At 47.2% G+C, this 17759-nt stretch overlaps 1 protein-coding gene across 1 annotated transcript in view; it reads left to right on the forward strand.

Annotated features, from left to right (window-relative positions):
- Positions 1–13: 13 nt before the first annotated feature.
- Positions 14–17759, forward strand: part of LOC109383179 (zinc finger protein 516-like) — a 49481-nt gene continuing 31735 nt past the window's right edge. Inside the window, exon 1 of the mRNA XM_019643344.1 lies at positions 14–41. The gene's annotated coding sequence lies outside the window, so the exon portion shown is untranslated. The remainder of the gene's footprint in view (positions 42–17759) is intronic.

The raw sequence follows: 17759 nt of genomic DNA on the forward strand, positions 1-17759 counted from the left end.
GCCCGGACCGCGTGCCGGGGGCCGAGGCGCGGCGGAGCCAGGTAATCGGTTTCTATTTTAACTTCACTTTGTTCTGGCGGAGGTGGGCGGCGGGGGGCCGGGGCGCCCCGCGCGGGTCCGGGGGGGACGCGCTCACGGAGGGCGCTGGGCCTCGCGCCCGCGAGGGGCGGGTGCGCGTGGGCGTGTCCCGCCGGGCGCCCTGCACCGGCCTCGGCGGGGAGGCGCCCGCGTGGGCGGGGGGGTCCGGCTCGGAAGCCCCGAGGTGCCGGTGGGCGTGGGCCGGGCCTGCCCGCGGGGGCCGCTGCGTAACAAAGGGCAGAGCTGCGGGACGCTCGGCCGCGCACCGCGCGCACCTACGAGCGAGTCACAAAAGGAACTTTGGATGGTGGTCTTAATTAAACCTGCGTTTCCCCCGTGAACCTGCCGCTAAGTCTCCAGTCCTGATTAAAGATGGTTTAAAAATTGATGTACCTCCACCCTACGGCTGCGTAAGACACACCATCAAAGCCCTGACCTGAGTGGACGCGGGCTAGGTGGCCCTTGCCCCTGCAGGATCGCCTCCAGATTCTTTTTCGAGCCGCCCTATTAATGGGATCTGAGTATTTTGGTGAGGAATGTAAGTGCTGCTTTAAGGAGCCAGGCATGCGTGCTATTTGATAGGCTACTTTCTCCTGCGGCTTGTAAAAGGCTCATTTTATCATTTGTTGGTTCCTCCTTCATTTTTGTCTTGCATTTTTTTTACTGTGGCGTCGAAATAGCTGTGTTATTTATATTTACACAGACCGCCTAGTATTAAATATACCACATGCCACTGCTTCGCTTGACTAGAGTTTTCCCCTCCTGGTAAAATTGGAGTGAGTTGAGCAAAGCTGGGTGGGGGTGGGGGTGGGGGGTGCCTGGGTCTGAGGGTTGGGTTACAGCAGAGGACATCTTTGGTTTCGCCAGGGAGACTGCCATGCCACCGGCAGTGGGCCCTGGGAGAAGCAGCTCGGAGCAAGGCCCAGTCGTTGGTAATAGAATTAGTTTTCATGTGCTCAGATACAAACATAGCATGTGTAGTATTTTTCTTAGTTCGTTGGTGGGACTTGGTTGTCTTAAACTTGCTAATGTGAATATACTGAAACTTTCAGACAGTAACATTATAAAAAAAAAAAAAATTCCCCGGGGATGTGTAATAAAACTAACCAAAGGGAGTGATAAAGTCTCTCTAAAATGAAACCAAACAGTGGCGTGCATATTGGGTAGATACCGTATTCAACAATGGAAAGACAGCAGTTTTGCTTGTTTGAATTTCTGAACGCTTTGGTTTGTCAGAGTCATCTCCCCAAAAGGCTTCGTATACTGAAACGTACTAGATCAAGAATTTTAACTTTGGGATGTGTAACTGATACTAGTCCTGACGACCTGAGAATACCTAACATGACTAGCATTAATCCCATCGTTGTTTGTAAACAACCTTTCAAGTTGCTTAAGTTAGAGATTAGTCAGTCTGAAGGCCCACATTTCTTACTGGACACGATGTTGTCCCAGAAACCCACATGGAGTGAATAGAATGAGATGTTTTTAGAAACAGGTCAATGTTAAAAGCACGTTGTCTCCACGTCCATAAATTAAACTTTACCATCATTACCTTACTTGGTCCTACATGGAGAGATTGGAGCATTTGGTGTTGAGATTATGTTTCGCAGCAGTGATGTGAAAAAGGAGGCTTCTTTAAAGCATACTTGAAAATGAGGTACCCAATAACAGATGGATTTCAGTCTCCCCTGAGTAGGGAAAAATGATAATGTGACCTGGGGATTTCAGTAGACTTTAGTCATGGATTGTTCTTGAAACACCAGTACTCAGTTTATTGGGCTGCTGTGGATTTTTATTTATTCATTTTCCACGATATGCATGGCTCGTGTTCGTAATTTACCAGCAGGAATCTTTTAAAACGAATTTTGTGGGAGTGGCTGTAAGTCTGACTGGAGGTTGTGTTTAGAGTTTCAACTGCATTATACCTTAATGCCATAGAAATAGGAAACCGAAATACAAGCTGGTGCGTTCAGCAGTAAGGAGCTTGTCCGAACGTGTGCGTTCTTCTGTTATGGTGTGCTTAGTTTAAATGTTCAAGACGGTACATTATTTTGGTTTTCGTTCTGTTTTCAACATTGGAGGAGAGGGCATGTGTTAATTATGTAGTTAAAACTGGCATTTTGCTTATCATGTAACTAGATTTCTAACAGAATAAAGCATCTCTGTTACATGTGAAGGAAACAAGTTTTTCATTGGTGTTTGATGACCACGTTGCTGGAGACATGTAAACTCAACGATAGGCATCGATTTAAGCAAAAGTCACAGAACTAATAGAAGAAAGCAGAAGAAAAGCTTAAATTTATTTGATTAGGTTATCTGCATTATAAATATTGGAATGTAGAAGTAACATTCCTTCTTCAAAACCAGCTATCTCACATGCTATAAATGTTTATACATTTTAGCGCCTGGATGCAGCTGACTGAATCAGTTCTTTCCAAAATGCATCTCTTGGCTGCCCTGACCCCTCTCCCACAAGAGGCTGTGGTGAGAGTGCACCCAACTGTCATTTTCCTGAATGTCCTGCAGAGGTCTGCACAGCGGGCCTGCGGGCTGTGCTCTGGACGCCTGGCCAGCTGGACCGGCCCCTAGGGCGTTTCTCCACCACACCAGCGGCCCAGCCAGCACCCAGCATCTCTAGCAGCGCTTCCAGAATTATTAATGTCTAAACAGGAAGAATTAATTGCATGACCGTCTTTGGCTCCCAGACCCTTACTCTGTTGGTGGAAATGACATCTCTTGTGGATTTGCATTTTCCCAGTGAATTGCTGTGTCAGGATGTGGGTGGGTTCTGAGGTCTCACTGGGTGGTGGTTGGAAGATATCTCCAGGAGTATCACGGAGAGAGACAGCAGGAAGGAGCTTCCAGGAGGCAGCTGTAAATGTGGGCTGCAGATATGTGCCCATGCTCTGTGCAGCTTGCCCGTGAGTTTGGGGAATAGCGATTACTCGACTCCTGTGTTGGCTTGGCGGTTCTAAGTGGGGGCATGCGCTAACGCCTGTGACTGGGCCTCCCTTTCCTGCTGCCCTCCCTCTGGGGCTGTCACCTCCAGCCTTTCCACCCATGGCCAACAGTACGTTGGCAGCAGCCTGGTAAGGATTTAGATGTATTTTTGGACCACGACTGACAGCATTTTCTGGATTCAAACCTTGGCCTCAGGCCTCTCTGGTCCCAGGAACAAGTGAGTTTGGGGTATGGGAGGTAGGACATTTCTCTTTGATGGTGGGGTGACCTCTGCCCTGAGTGAGTAGAGATCACCCTGCCCCCACTCTCTCCGAGAGGTGGGGAGTGATTTATGGGGGAAAGCCTCTCCATTACTGGACTCTAGCTATGAATATCTTACAGTTTTCAGGAATATTGGCAAATTGTCACAGACCCGTTCTAAGAATCACATCCAGTGTTTATTGATGAGGAATTTATTAAATTAACCTTACAGGAAGAATAAAGAAAAAACTTCCACTATGAATTTAAAATGTCTCATCCCAGGTCTTTAAAAAGTATCTTTATTTAAAATTAGTTTTCTTCCACAGAGGACTATTTTAGGGGTATGTCTTAAATTGTATAGGAAGGAAATATACGGATATGGGAGCAATAAATGCACTGCTTGCATTTGAGATTTGCACTCTCTGCGAAGGTCTATCAAGTATATTTGAGCCAAACTGGGAAAAACTAGCAGTTGTAACTGTGCGTTTGTGTATTCTTTGTCCCTTGAATCTGGCTGCACGTGATTTGAGCAGCTGAAGCTCTTCATCCCAGAGCCAGCGCTGGCTGCCGTATTTATATCCAGAATGAAATGTTTTCCAGCGGCATACATTCAATTGTACAGAAGTGTAATTTTGTGGCTCTCAACATTCCTTAAAAGTAGTTCTCCAAAAATGATCTGGCGTTTAGGCTTCATTTCGATGGTACTGAAAATTACAAAGTAGGAGTAATGAGAAATGCAACTATTTTTAGAAGGCAAACATGTAAATATGTGTAATGAGTAAAATAGCACACAGGAGAATAGAAAAAATAAATTGTTTAAAAGGCAACTATATCAGGCTTAAATACATTTTACTAATGTATCTAAATATGTACTCCAAATGTGTGTTCATTCTGATAGATTTTCTTTCTGGAGTGTGTGTGTGTGTGTGTGTGTGTGTGTGTGTGTGTGTGTGTGTTTTGGTCAGGAATTCAATCAAGTTGTTATGTTGTCAAATTCACTTTAAGAACTAGGTATTGTATGTGGTTGTGAAGTTCAGACAGTTCCCCCGCATCGTGGTGAAAATAGGGTGAGATATTAATATATTTTATTTTCAAGGCAGAATTAACGTGGTGTTTTGTTCCTTCCGAAGCAGGTAGACTTGTCTCTCACTGTTTCTCGAACCCCAGGGAATTGCTGATGTCAGCTCAGCCCTCACACACAGCTGTCCTGTTATTTTCTTGCTCACTTAGGGATGGTGAGCGTAGATAGGCTAACATGTGGTGTTAGCTTTCAGGACACAATTAAAGGGAGACTGAAAAAACTGAGGTTCTCTGTTAAAACTCTAGTTCTTTCTTAATGGCTAAGAATTAAAAACAAATTTTTTTTAGCAATATTTAGTACCACTTGAAAAATCCTCTGTCTTCAGCCCTTCCCATGTGGAAGCAAAGGGTATTTGTTTAGGAATTTCCTCCTTTGTTTCAGAAAGGGCAACATGTGTCTGTCTTTCCATATGGCACTATTTAACCTATATTGCTCGAGCTGGCTCGGCGCTGCCTTAGGCCTTGATTTATTTAAGCATTCCAGAATGTTCTTTGGAATTTAGTACAGTGAAGGGTGCAGCACAAGCCCCGCAGATAGGCTGCTTCTGGCTTTCGCCGCTTGTCTAGTCGATGTTTCAGGGCAGTGAGCAAAAGTCACTTTTCTTGTTCCTGAAATAATTTTTGTGGGAAATCGCAATCAGTGTTGACTGACAGTGTTAATTCAGGAAAGCCCAGAGCCCAGCGTGAGTAGTTCCAGTGTCTGCTGGTCGTGAGGGGGCCGAGGGCTGGGTGGATGAGGGGTGACCTTCACTGTTCATCTCGCCGATGACTCCCGTGATTCTGACTGGAGCGAAAAAATGGGTTTTCTTCCCCTTAAAGATTTGGCTTTTTTTTTTTTTTTAATGGATGGATGAATCAGTGAACAGATCCTGTTTCACAGTTTAATTGCACTTTTGTGGTGCAGTCTACTAGAGGCGGATCTGTAGTGTTTTTACTTCCGGATTTGTTTTGTTTATACAGTGTTGTACAGGTTTGCATTTTTTGGGTGGACTCGTATTGAATTCACAAGGGCGGCTTCTTAAGCCACGTCTCAGAAATATATTATTAATAACACGGAGCATCGCAGAAGATTCTGTCTCCTGTGTGGCTCTGGCGTTGCCACCCAAGCCAGTGTGTCTCTGGGTACCTGTCTCTGGTTTAATCTGTCTCGTTAGCTTTAATCACAGTGTTTTTCCTGCTTGAAGGAAAGACGTAAACACATTTATAGTCGTTCATATGTGTGCCCCTCCAGAAAGGCCGTAGTGCACAGAAAGGTGGGCTTGGGTGTCACTCAGGAAATCTCCTAATGTGAATGAATGCTGCTTCTGATGACGCATAATTTATACAGACATTATCAGTGACACAGGGGACACTTTTATGCCAATTTGAGAAAATACCACCGTTCGCATAGCTAATCACTTCTCACCCGATTTAGATTCATTGTACCAAAGCTTTTCATGCCTTTCGCGTGACCATTAGCATAACGAGGATAATTTGTCCCTCTGAGTAACACCAAGGAGCTTTGAGTGTGATTGTCACCTGTACGGCACAGCCCCGGTGTGCAAGTGGCTTCCTTGTTTTAGAAATGGGTTTTTACTCTTTCCCGTGAGAGGCAAGGAAGATGATCTCATTCCTAAAGCCAACTTAAAAAATATGACTGCGAGTGAGTGAATTGCGAATGTGAAAGTACTTGCCATAGCAACGCAAACTTGGGGACAATTCTGTAGAGTCACGGGATTAGTGGTTTAGTGGTAGGATTAAAATTGGCCTCAGTAAATTGTCCTGGTGACAGAAAAGCAGAATCTGTTAATGGTTTTACAGGAAGATGGGCTTATCGGTTATTTTCTAGGTTGATGAAAGATTATGACCTGCTTAGAATTTGAACTTTAGAAGGGAAGGTTAATTTTCCTAATAGCTGCACATTTTTGAGTGTCTGTGGGATTTGGTTACAGACAGAATTTCCTGCAGTTAGAATTTGGGAGTTTATCTGCATGGGGGAGATAATTTACAATCCAGGTTTGTTGGTTGCCTGGGAACATGCAGCGGGGTAAGGGGCATCTCAGGCAGCCCTTCCAGTGGGTCTCCCCACTGTGCCTGGAGGTGGCGGACCTTTTTAGAAAGTGCATCAGGTCTTTTGGGCCCCAGAGGCCCCATGTAGGTGCTTACAAGGCGGTGGTCTTCACACTCGGCCTTCCTGGCCTGAGTGAGTGGACGCACTCCCTGCTCTGAGTCTGGATGTTAGATTGGTCTGCAGGACTAAATCGATTCTGGACAATGACTGTTTACTCTGAAGATGATTCACCTTTCTTTGTGAATTTCAGTTATTTCTATTGGGACGTGTTTTAGAAGGTTCGTGTGGAGAGGGAATCCACATGTTATAACTGGCAGGAAACTGAGACGTGATTTTTCGGTGAATCCTGACATGTTATAAGCACTGAAACGCAGGGGGATTTAGTGACTTGGCCACAATGACGCACGGAGCTCAAAGCCAGGTGCCTTGGTTCCCAGGTTAGTCTTCCTCCTGAGACAACAGACTGGATGCACGAAGGAAGGTGGGGGCGCAGACCACTTTCAAGACGCTTGTCAAGAGTGGGTCACGCTGCAGAGTATAGATCTGACGAGTGACCGCTAATTTAGGATTGGAGACAGTGCACTGTCCCTGCCTCAGTTTCCCTTTCCGATGCTCTAGCTCCGGAGAGAAGGAAAAGGTTGATGAAGTTTTTGCACCTCTCAATGGGGGTCTCATGTCAGTGTGAGAACTGACGGGTCACCGCACCACGGCAGAGCTCAGACATGGAGGAAATCGGGAAACCCAGGTCACCGAAGCCTCAGCAGCTGTTTGCACAGACTCGCCACTCAGCAGGGGGCCAGGACACGTGTTTTCTTGGGAAACCCAATGGCAGCACCCACACAAAATAATTTTTTATGGAAGTAAATAATAGAAAGTCAATGACTAGCGTGAGAAAGTCCTAAAAGAAAAAAGCCACCCAAAAATGGCAGGGGAAAGGATCAGAGAAGGCAAATGAAGGTTGGGATGGACCCTAGCTTCTCGCAGGCACCCCGTCCTCAGCTGCAGCAGCGGATGGAGCACCAGAGCTGGGGGGACCGCGGTGTCTGCAAGGGTCACGTCTCAGAGTGAGAAAGCCTGTGACTGCCAGTGCCCAGAGCGGTCTGGGCTGGAGAGGGAGCAGCCCTCCAGAGTGCCAGCCGCATCCTCGGTGCAGGTGGACAAGGTGGCAGCGATGAGAAAGCGACGGTGGGGAGAGGGGCAGGCTGGACTCGGCGAATCGTGCATTTCACGTTCTCTCTGGAGGCGGTTCAGACACGTGGCCACGCACAGCCGCCTGGACTGGCTGGTTGGCGTCTGGTCTGCTCCTGGGTGCGGTGGGGACCCTGCAGAAATGGCAGCGCGTGGAGTGTCTCCGTCCCCTTGGCCTGCACAGGGACACTGCGGGTGGCCAGTGCAGGGAATTTGTCTTCGCTGTGTGCCTCCGCCACTTAGAACACCTGCCTCCTGTTCCATTCTCCATGTGGACAAACATAGCTGACATTCTGGGTTTTGCCCGAAGAGGAAAAATCAGTAAGTTCACACCCAAGTTTAGGATTTGTTTTCCTTTTCTGAAGCACATAGTACTGAGTACTTTTTCATTATTTACCTGAAACTATATCCTAGGTAGTTTGCTACCTTTCTAGAAATTTCTCAAAATCTGTTGTGACCATTGTGAACTAAGAGTTGCAAAGATTGATGATGTAACCGGTGTGACACGGGCCATCACTCTGTGCGCCCCTGAGTGAGAATTTTCTCTGGCTTGTTTGAGTTTCTGGTAATCGAAATCTCATTATTTGCATGTGGTTGGTGTCGATTTGCTTGTGTGCACCCAACTCGCCCCCTAAGGGTGTGGGGTGCACTTGGAGTTACATGTTAAATTTATTGTAAACATAAATAAAAGTCAAGAACAAGAAAACGGAGTAATAGGTTACAAGTGGGCCTTCGACAGTTTTCTTCAGGCTGATGCCACAGTGGCTTTTGAAAGGTAGCTGCTGTGGTAGAAAGCCGAGGGCATTAGAACGAAATACGACACACTGAGAACTAGCTTTTGAGTCACCATGAAAATATGACTCAAGTTATTGGGCATTACAGTTTCCCATTATGTTAAAGTTTAATTTTTATTACTAATGAGTTACTCCTGGGGGTGCCAAAAAAATGGATACGCATGACTTATATTCATCTTTTGTTATCGGTGTATATTGAATATTACAATTTTAATAGAGTATTTTCCTTTCTAAAAATGCGTATCCATTTTTTTGGCACCCTCTGTATGTAGACTTGAACCAAGTGTGATGAATGCCTGAAGAACCAGCCCCCCAAATTCAGAGCTCGACCCTCCTCTCTGAAGCTCATCTCCCTTCCACACAGGCGCCCGTAGTTCTCTGTGTATTATACCAGTTAGGGCCTCACGGGGACACAGGGACCCACACGGTTAAGTCCCCTGGTCACAGTGCCGTAGCTGGGTCACCTGAGGGGACCGTCCTGAGCAGCTGCTCTGCGCTTGTGGCCTTCCTCACACTTGTTCAAATGTGGGGAGTTTTTGAGTCTCGGTCTGAGCCGTGTGGAACTGTATCAGAGTGTGGAAGGCCAGTGTCCCCTCCTGCCCGCTCCCCATTTCTAGGTGCCTGCAGTTACAAATGAATCACCGAGGAGGGTCCCCTTAGCTGGGGACCCGGTTAATATCTGGCCATCTCTGCTCTAAAGAGGAGCAAAGATTTTTTTTTAGTAGTTTTAAAAAAATTTTATTGGGGAACAGCCATGGTCATTGGTTACACATTGCTTTCGTGCTACAATGGCATAGTTGACTCTTTAAAGGAGGGTGCAGCTCACAGTGGCCCATGCCGGGATCAAACTGGCAACCTTGGTGCTATCAGCATCACGCTCTAACCAACTGAGCTCACTGGTCACCCCTGAACAAAGGTTTTGAGTAATCCGTCAAGAGGGAGAAATGTAGAGGGGCTCTGAGGGTTTGAAGCAGGACAACGTCTATCACCCCAGCCACCTGGTGGGACGTGGCCCCACCTGGGTGCCCCAATGCTCCGCTTGACTCCTGGTCTCCAGGTCGGCTTAGCCAGGGCCCACTGGAGCCCACCCTGCTAAGCTCCAGGAACCAGGTCTGCACTCCCAACACTCCCGGGCAGGACGCGTAGGCTTGCTCTGTAAGGGGCCAGATGTGAAGTATTTTGGGCCTCGTGGGCCCTGCTTTCTCTGCTGCAACTGCCCAGCTGTGCCGTGGAGCATGGAGGCAGCCCCAGACCGCACGGCAGCGCATGAATGCGATCTGTGGACTCGGAAACCTGAATTTCATAGAATTTCACGTGTCACAAAATATGATTTTGATTTTCCCCCCAACCACTTAAGAATGTAGAAACCGTTCCTAGCTCCCAAGCTGCACAGAAAACAGCACCAGGCAGGCAGCGTCTGGCCCGCGGGCCGCTGTTTGCTGACTGAGCTGGGACCCGGCTGCCTGACAGAAATACAGTGTGTCTGTCATTTTAGACTTTCTGGTAACCACAGGCAGAAAGGCTAAATAAACGGGTCAAATTAATGTTAATAATATGTTTTATTTAACCCAACATATCCAGTTGTTAGTTGAACGTGTAAATGACATAAAAATTATTCCTGAGATGATTTTGGTCCCTTTTTTAAACACTAAGTCTGTGAAATCCGGTGTGTATCTTCCATTCCAGCTCACCCCAGTTTGGACGCGCCCCGTTTCTACCCCATAGAGGACAGTGCAGCTGTAGGGCTGGGATGCCGTGGGGTCCCATGCAGGCTTGGGAAGCCCCCGCCACCAGCTGTGGCCACGTGCTGAGAGTGAGTCAGGAATCTACTGTGTGAGTTCAGCTATTTTTGAACAAGGACACTGGGGGAAGATACGTTCCTTTGGAGATAGCGCAGTTGAACCCCAGCACTTAAAGGGAAAAAGGTTCCCTTTTACCACTCTGGGATCCGTGCCAGGAGCCAGTGGTGGCAGTGTTGGGGCACTGGGCAGGAGGCGGGGGCCTGACCCCACAGTGTGTCTGTCCCTCTGTGTGTCCTGGGTAGGCTGACCCAACATGCTCTTGGGATAAAAAAGCCATCCTGTCTAGGTATTTCCCTGCCTCTGATCCAGCATCCAAGGTCAGAGTCATTAATTCTGGCACTGCAGTCGTGCAGAAAGGAGTTTGAATGTAATGAAACGCAGCCTCCAGCGGTGGTGACTTCAGGCCAGTTATGGAGCCTGCATACACTCACTCCTTCACCTGTGAGATGGGGTGAGACCCGGCTTCCCGGGCCAGTGAGGGACCGCAGGCAGGGCCTGGCAGCTTTGGAAGAAGGGGAGCCCGAACCCAGTGCAGCTAACTAGAGCAGACTGAACCGTGGATTTCAGAAAATGGAAAACCCGAGAATTTCAGGAAACAAGGAAAGTCAGGATGGTCTGAGTCCATTCTCTGTCTCATCTCGGGCCCGTTTTACATCCAGCAGCTAGAATGCGGGAGGGATTTGCTTCTCTCTGCTTTCTGCACATGAAAAAGATCATCTGTTTATTTTAGGAGAGATGAAAATGGTGGTCCAATTGAGATGTTTATAATGCATATTAACTCTTAAACCTGCTTTGTCATCATCTGCGTCTTTCAGTTCGCTTAGCCTCGCAGTCTCATAGGCACACTTACAGAGTGCAGACGCTGACCACTGGCCTGGGCTTGGGGTGGACCTGGTGTGGGAGCCCGGGCCCAGCCCAGCCGCTGTTCTGTAAATCTCTGTGCCGTGGCAGAGATGAACAAAACGGCCTCTCTGGGGGGGCGGGGCCAGAACGCTTTCTGAGATCAGGGTTTCACCGGGCCCTGTCCCACTCTCTTCATGGATGAGCCCGCTGCTCTCTCAGCCCGTCCCTGGTCCTGGGGATTTGAAATGTGGTTGGGTCAGAAGCTGGTTCGCGTCCAGCTCTGTGTCAGATCCGTTGGGGCTTCACGTGGGAGGGCCACGGGGAAGAAAAGCAAAGCTCGTCCCCGCAGAATGGACCTGGAAAGAATGTATTTCATCAGTCCTCTTTAAGTGGGTCATTTAAATAGAATAGTACTAAGAATAATAAAAATGTAGATTTTCACCCCAAATGGGTAGCAGCGATGGTTCAGAAAAGCTGTTTCTTTCTCAGAAGGAGGAGCGTAAGTAAGTGTCCAAGCGGAGGAACCTCCTTAGGATGCTTTTAAGGAGATGAGGGTTAAATGCGGTGGAATGCATTTTCGTTCACGTCAACAGTAGTTTTTGAGCATAATTCGTGTATTGTTCCTGAGCTACTAGGCATGGCAGTGAGACCCGAGGTCGGATCGGTGATTCTGGCACTGCAGTCGTCCGTGATGAAACACGGCCCCTGGGTGGGAGCCAGCCCCCATCCAGTAGCTGTGACTTTGGGACATGGCGGGGATCCTGTCTTGGGACTTTACAATGGGCCGTCTTGTGAGTGCTGGAGAGTGGGTTTGGGGTGGTCTGCAAGGCAGGTGGAGGGGAAAGGGGCAGGGGCTACAAGTATAAAACTAGGAGAATGGCGGCGTGTGGATATTTAGTCCGTGCCCCCAGTGCAGGCACAAACCCCAGCCCCTGTTTGGACACAGAGCTAAGCTAGCTTTTCTCCCCATGTGTCTCCAGACTGCTGCTCTCTTTGGTGGTTCAGTTTTGTCATGTTTTCAAGGTGAGACAGAGACACAGACATTGCTTCCACCTTCTGGGGCTGGTCCGTTCTTTGTGACAACACTGTCTTACCTATTCTCCTTGCCTCGAAATCCAGACGTCCGGGTCAGCACGTTCACTACTGTGGCTGAGGGTCAAGTTCCATTTCTTGCCCTTTCAATCACTGAAACACGTCTTTTGATAGTGAAAATGGTGTTGGAATAGACGAGAAGCCTGTTTACTATCTTCTGTGTGGAACTGTGGTATCAATGTTCAGAAAACTTATCAGATTTTTATTTTTTAATAAGATCCACCAGCGTTCAGGTGGGGTAACAAAGTCCAAATCTACGTTGTTTGACTCTGATAAAAAGTACCATTTATCGCTTTCTGTTTCACTGGCTCAGCAAAGCCTTGCTTTTGGACACGAGCAAACTTAGGCTAAGGGACATTTCTGCGTAAAGGAGAAATGCGAACCTTTAGTGTAAGGGTCACCATTTGTTAGTGTGTGGACCTAAAATTCTTTGGAGAGTTTTGCAAATCCAGATGTGTCTCAACGAGTTAGATTTCATAAGTGGGCCCTTGAAAGTGACTTGAACTTCCATTGCCGGTCACCCCCTGTTGGCCATCCATCTGGGGCATTCGAGGGCTTAGGCGTTTTCTACCCAGTCCTGTGAAATTTATAGGTGTTCGATTGCCTTAGGATCTGCTGGTCAGATGGTACTTCAGGAGCACAATAAATTATAGCGTTCTGATTAAAACAACCTTTCTGAGACAAATTATGACTGGTTTTGGAGGTTAGTGGAAAGCAGACACAGAATTGCAGGCAGACTCCCATTTAATCAGGCCAGAACTTCCTTCATCTTCATTCGAGAGTCACTGTGTGTAATTCACTTGACGATGTCTGAAGTTGGAGCTAAGTCTACGGGCTGTGTCCTGTTTTTAAATGAGAGGCACTGTAGTAGCTGAGACCAAGCCTGGCTCCTTTCCCAAACCCTCACGATACTGACTTTGGTTCTTCTGTAGAATTCCCTGTGCTGGCAGTGATTCCATCTGAATGTCATTATTTCAAGTTCTATGAAGCTACACCGTTCAATTAGGGGACCAGAATTCAACACTGACAGCCGGTACCCGATGCCTTGACACTCTCTCTTGCATGAGGGGATAAAGACAGACGCGAGTACTTCACTTTTAAGACATAACAGAGGTTTTCAAAAATAAGTTACGTGGAAGTTCACAAAAGGGCCTGAAGACCCTTTCCCTGTGGGCACCGTCAGGGGAGCTTGGGGGAGGCTGGTGGAAGTCGCGGTAGATGACACATCATTTCATGTTCAACCACGTATCTGCCTGAGGAACAGCTACAGCCAAGTACTTAGGGCAGTGTTCTTGCCCCAACCGAATGATTTCTTTCCCGATACGTAACTGTACAAAATGCGTAGTTCACGGCTACGAAGCCTTCCTCATCTTTGCCATCCAGAGATTTCCAATCTAAAGAGGAAATTGCATTAGGTATTTCACAATGCGGGTGTAATTTTATTTTTGCAAGCTATTTATTGAGGGCCTTCTATGTGCCAGTTGCTGTACTAGGCATTTTAATACGTTAGTTTCATGAATGTAGTAAGGTTTTCAATATATATAAACTTTCAAAAATAAAAATTTGCATACAGTTTAATTTAAAATATTCAAAGATCATGTGTCAAACCTCACAATTTACTCTTAAGGGACGTGTAGACTGCAGTTTCTGGCACGTACCCCCTGTGAGCTCCAAACGCCCCGTTTCCATGTGGCCCGGGTCTCACCCTCAGAACGATTTTGGCTGTGAGCAGCCCGTTGGAGTGGCCCGCACCCAGGGCTGGGCGCCCACCTGAGGGAGCTGCCCCCTTGGCCCTTGGCAGACCTTTCCTAGCTGGCAGCTCTGTCTGCCTGGGCAGTGACCGTCTCTGGTACACTATTGTGCTCTCGTGGGCACATGTTTCTTTAGGATTAATTGAGTTTTTTGAATGAAGGGGCATGTGAATTGATTGATATCGCCAAGCTTCACAGCAAAGATGTCAAAATCCCCATTGCCCGCTCCCAGCAGCAGTCGAGGGAGCAGGGGGTTTCTGTTTGTCAACACTTGCTGTTATCAGTCTTGTTTACATCTTGGCCAACTTGATAGGAAAAATAGCTCATTGTATTTAAAACATTGTAAGCGATATCCACCAACGCTTTCTGTTTGCAGTCATTTTATTTTTCTTGTGAATCGCCTGTTTGTTTATTTGGTTAATATTTACACTGAGTTTTTCTTGATTTGTTGCTTTGTAAGAATGTTCTGTTCATTAGATTAGACTTGTGCTTGGTGTTCATTGCTGTTTTGTTTATCTTTTTTTCTGTCTTACACTGTATGTAAGTTCTTTTTGCTCCAGAAACATTCAAATAGCCTATCTCAGCGTTGTTTCTCAAAAGGTGTGTGAATTTAACTGATCTTTTGGCATTCGAGTGGGTGGAAACGTGTGTAAAAGTCCTTTTGATTTCTTATGCTTGTTATTGGTCTCGTTACTTTTTCTGTCGATTCCTGAGTAAATTTTGCGCATTTCTATTTTACTAGAAAATCATTTCTTTCATCCATATTATCAAATTTATCAACTTAGAGTTTTGAGAAGCATTGTATTCTTTTTAATTTTCCTTTGTTTGGTGATTAGTAAACCTCATTTTTCCTAACCCCACCTTCGTTTTTTTTTTAAAAATTAGGTGAGTTAATCATTTATCTCATTGGGTGATCAAATAACTGGTTATCGATGTTATTTAAGTTTTAATTTTCCTGATTTGTTACTTTTTGAGATTGAAATGGAAGGGTTTTAATTGTTTTTTGTTCCTTTTTGAATTGAATGTTTCATTTGTATATTTTCTTTCTTGGTGTTTGTGGTGTCTGGTTACACTCTCATCTTTCTTTGTGTTCCATGCGTTTTGACGAGGTTTGACACTTGCGCTTTGATTTCCTCTTGCCTGGGAGTTGTTATGGAGAGTTTAAAATTTTCCAAATGGCTGAGCTTTTGTTAGTGCTGTTTTTCCTTGTTAATTTTTGGGGTTACAGTGCGATCGTACGGAGCACCTGATGAGGTCTGTATTATTTCTCATATTTGGAACTGTGAGGGGCCATCACTGTGGTTAGTGTGGAGCCGCCTCAGGTCCCGTTGCATTTTAGCAAAGTGGCAGGTATGGGGTTTGATGCTTACCTGTCAGGTAAGCCTTACTTCTTTTTTTTTTTTTAAACTTTTTTTTTTTTTTAAAGATTTTTTTTATTTTTTATTGGGGAATTGGGGGGATGGGAACAGTGCTGGGGAATTGGGGGAAGGGGAACAGACAAGTTGCTGTCCTTTTGTTCTTCAATCTAGTTGTGGAGGATGTTGCTTCACTGGCCCAAGTTGGCACCATCATTGCGCTCTTCCCAGGCGAGGCAGATCAGTCGCCAGCTTCTGGACGGCCGCTCACTGCAGCTGCTGGCCGCTCACACTGGCTGCTGGCTACACACGGTAGCCCATGGCAACCCACTGACACAGGGAGTGCAGCCTACGCCGTCGCCGGCGACTCACGGCAGCACAGCTCCAGGTTGAGCTGTTGTTCAGCATTTTAGCTGTGGAGGGCAGTGTCACTGGCCCTCATATGTGGGATCCGAACCGGGGCCCTCTGGCGTCCCAAGCGAGTTCTTAACCATCGCGCCACTCGGCCGGCCCAGGTAAGCCTTACTTCTAATTTGCGGCCTCTGCTACTGTTTTTGCCTCTTTCATCTGCCAGGTTTAAGACATTGGGGTGATTTCTCCCAGGCCCATTTCCTCTCTGTTGACCTTTCCATGTATTCACTGGGGTGTTTGCTTTATGCATTTTATTCTGTTATCTGTCATGGGTTTAGGACAATTCTCTGTAATTTGTTTTTTTTTTACCCTTCATACTTATACTATGACTTTTGTGCAGTGTAGTGCCGTTTTAAAACCAAGAATTAAGCTTTCAGTGATATTTTTATTTTCACTATTGTTTATTTGCATTTTTCTTGCATATTTTGTCTACTTTTTTGAGTTCCTTAGTTTTAGGTGTCTTTTGTGGAAAGCACACGGTTGGATTTAGTTTTCTACCCTATCATGGAGTCCTTTTTAATAAATAAATACATTTATTCCATATATATTTTTGCCAAAACATATTTATTTTGTTGTCATTCCTAATTTTTTTTTTAAAAAACCTTTTATCTTGTTTTATGTTTTCTCCCTTTTTTTCTTTGTTTCCTGTTTTTCGTTTATTGGTCTATGAATTGTTGTTTCTCTTTCAATTCTTGGAATCTGAAGGTATGTAGAAAGCCTAATGATTTTAGTTCTAGCAGTGGTTGTATTTGTAACTCCTGCTTCAGCCGGGATTTTCAGTTCGTCAGCTTCAGTGACCATATAACTGGGCTTTCTCTTTGGGAAACGTGAAGAAACAGGGGCCCTTCTGCTAACCGCCTTGTCTTTCTTCATCTCCCCCCGTCTCCCCACATCGCCACTGTAATTCCTTTTGTGACGTTGTTTTAGTCCACTATTGTTATATTTTGTTATTTTTACATTATACATATTTAATTTCAAGAAATGTAATAATAACGTGTTCATTTTCTGTGTAGATCACGGTTATTTAGACTTGATTCTGTGTACACGTCCTGGCTTCCTGGGTTTGGTGATCATTGCCAGGTTTTTTCACTCTGATTGTTGGACTTGTGCGTGCTTTGCGTCCTCTACTGTGTGACTGCGTTACCTTTCCAACTAGGAAAGGGTGGGCTGGTGAGGAGCCCTGTGGGCAGTCGGTTTCCTGAGCAGGGAGGGCGCTGGATGAGCTGCCAAGTGATAGGAAGCGGCCCCAGCCCGCCAGCAGAGGGCCCGGTGTTGCTGTGGCCTAGGCATGTGCCTGTGTATGCACATGTATGCATGTGTGTGTGAGCCTGTGTGTGCGTGTGCCCACATGCGTGTGGAAGCCTATGTGAGGGGTGGCCGAGGGCTGACGTCTGAGAGGTCTTTAGGGACAAGTAGTCATGTCTGTGGACGGTCGTGAGGACTGTGGGCTCACCAGTGGTGAGGGCAGCTTTCCGGGACCTCTCAGTGGTCTGCTGTGGGGGGCTCACCCGCTGGGGGCTGGAGAAGCTGCTGTTTAGGGGAGGCGGCCCGGGCCGTCCATGGGGAGCACGGTGCTCGAGGCTGGACAAGTGGCTGCGAGGCAGGAGGAGAGGGACTGGAACCAGTTCACACCAGAAGGTGGGGTCCTGGAGACTCACTGACGTACTGGACATGGTGAGAGCCGGACGGGGGTCCAGGATGGAGCTGGGTCCCTTGGAGGGGCTGCAGGGATGGGGGGCCGTCCCAGGTAGGCGGCGGTGGGGGCCGGAGGCTGAGGGCTGGGAGCTGATGTGGTGCAGACATGGTGGGTGCGGGCGGTGGGACACGTGGGCCTGGGCACCCAGGCCAGCCCGGCACAGGTGGCACCAAGGGACAGCTTCCAGGGACTGCAGTGTCACTAGTGCTGGGCCAGGTCTCTGGGGAGCTCTGCCAGATGTGGGGATCTCCTGTCAGATGACATGACACAGCTCGGTGAGGCCACCCACTGGTTCCACAAAGAGGCCTGACCACCCTGGCCTGGATCGCTCCAGCCGCAGTGGCCTGAGTCCGCTGGGTCCCCGAAGCCCTCGGTGTGGCCCCATGCAGCTGTGGCTTTTGGAGGGGAAGTCCTTCCA

The sequence above is a fragment of the Hipposideros armiger genome, unplaced genomic scaffold (assembly GCF_001890085.2).
Source record: "Hipposideros armiger isolate ML-2016 unplaced genomic scaffold, ASM189008v1 scaffold_77, whole genome shotgun sequence".
In the NCBI taxonomy this organism is placed as follows: Eukaryota; Metazoa; Chordata; class Mammalia; order Chiroptera; family Hipposideridae; genus Hipposideros; species Hipposideros armiger.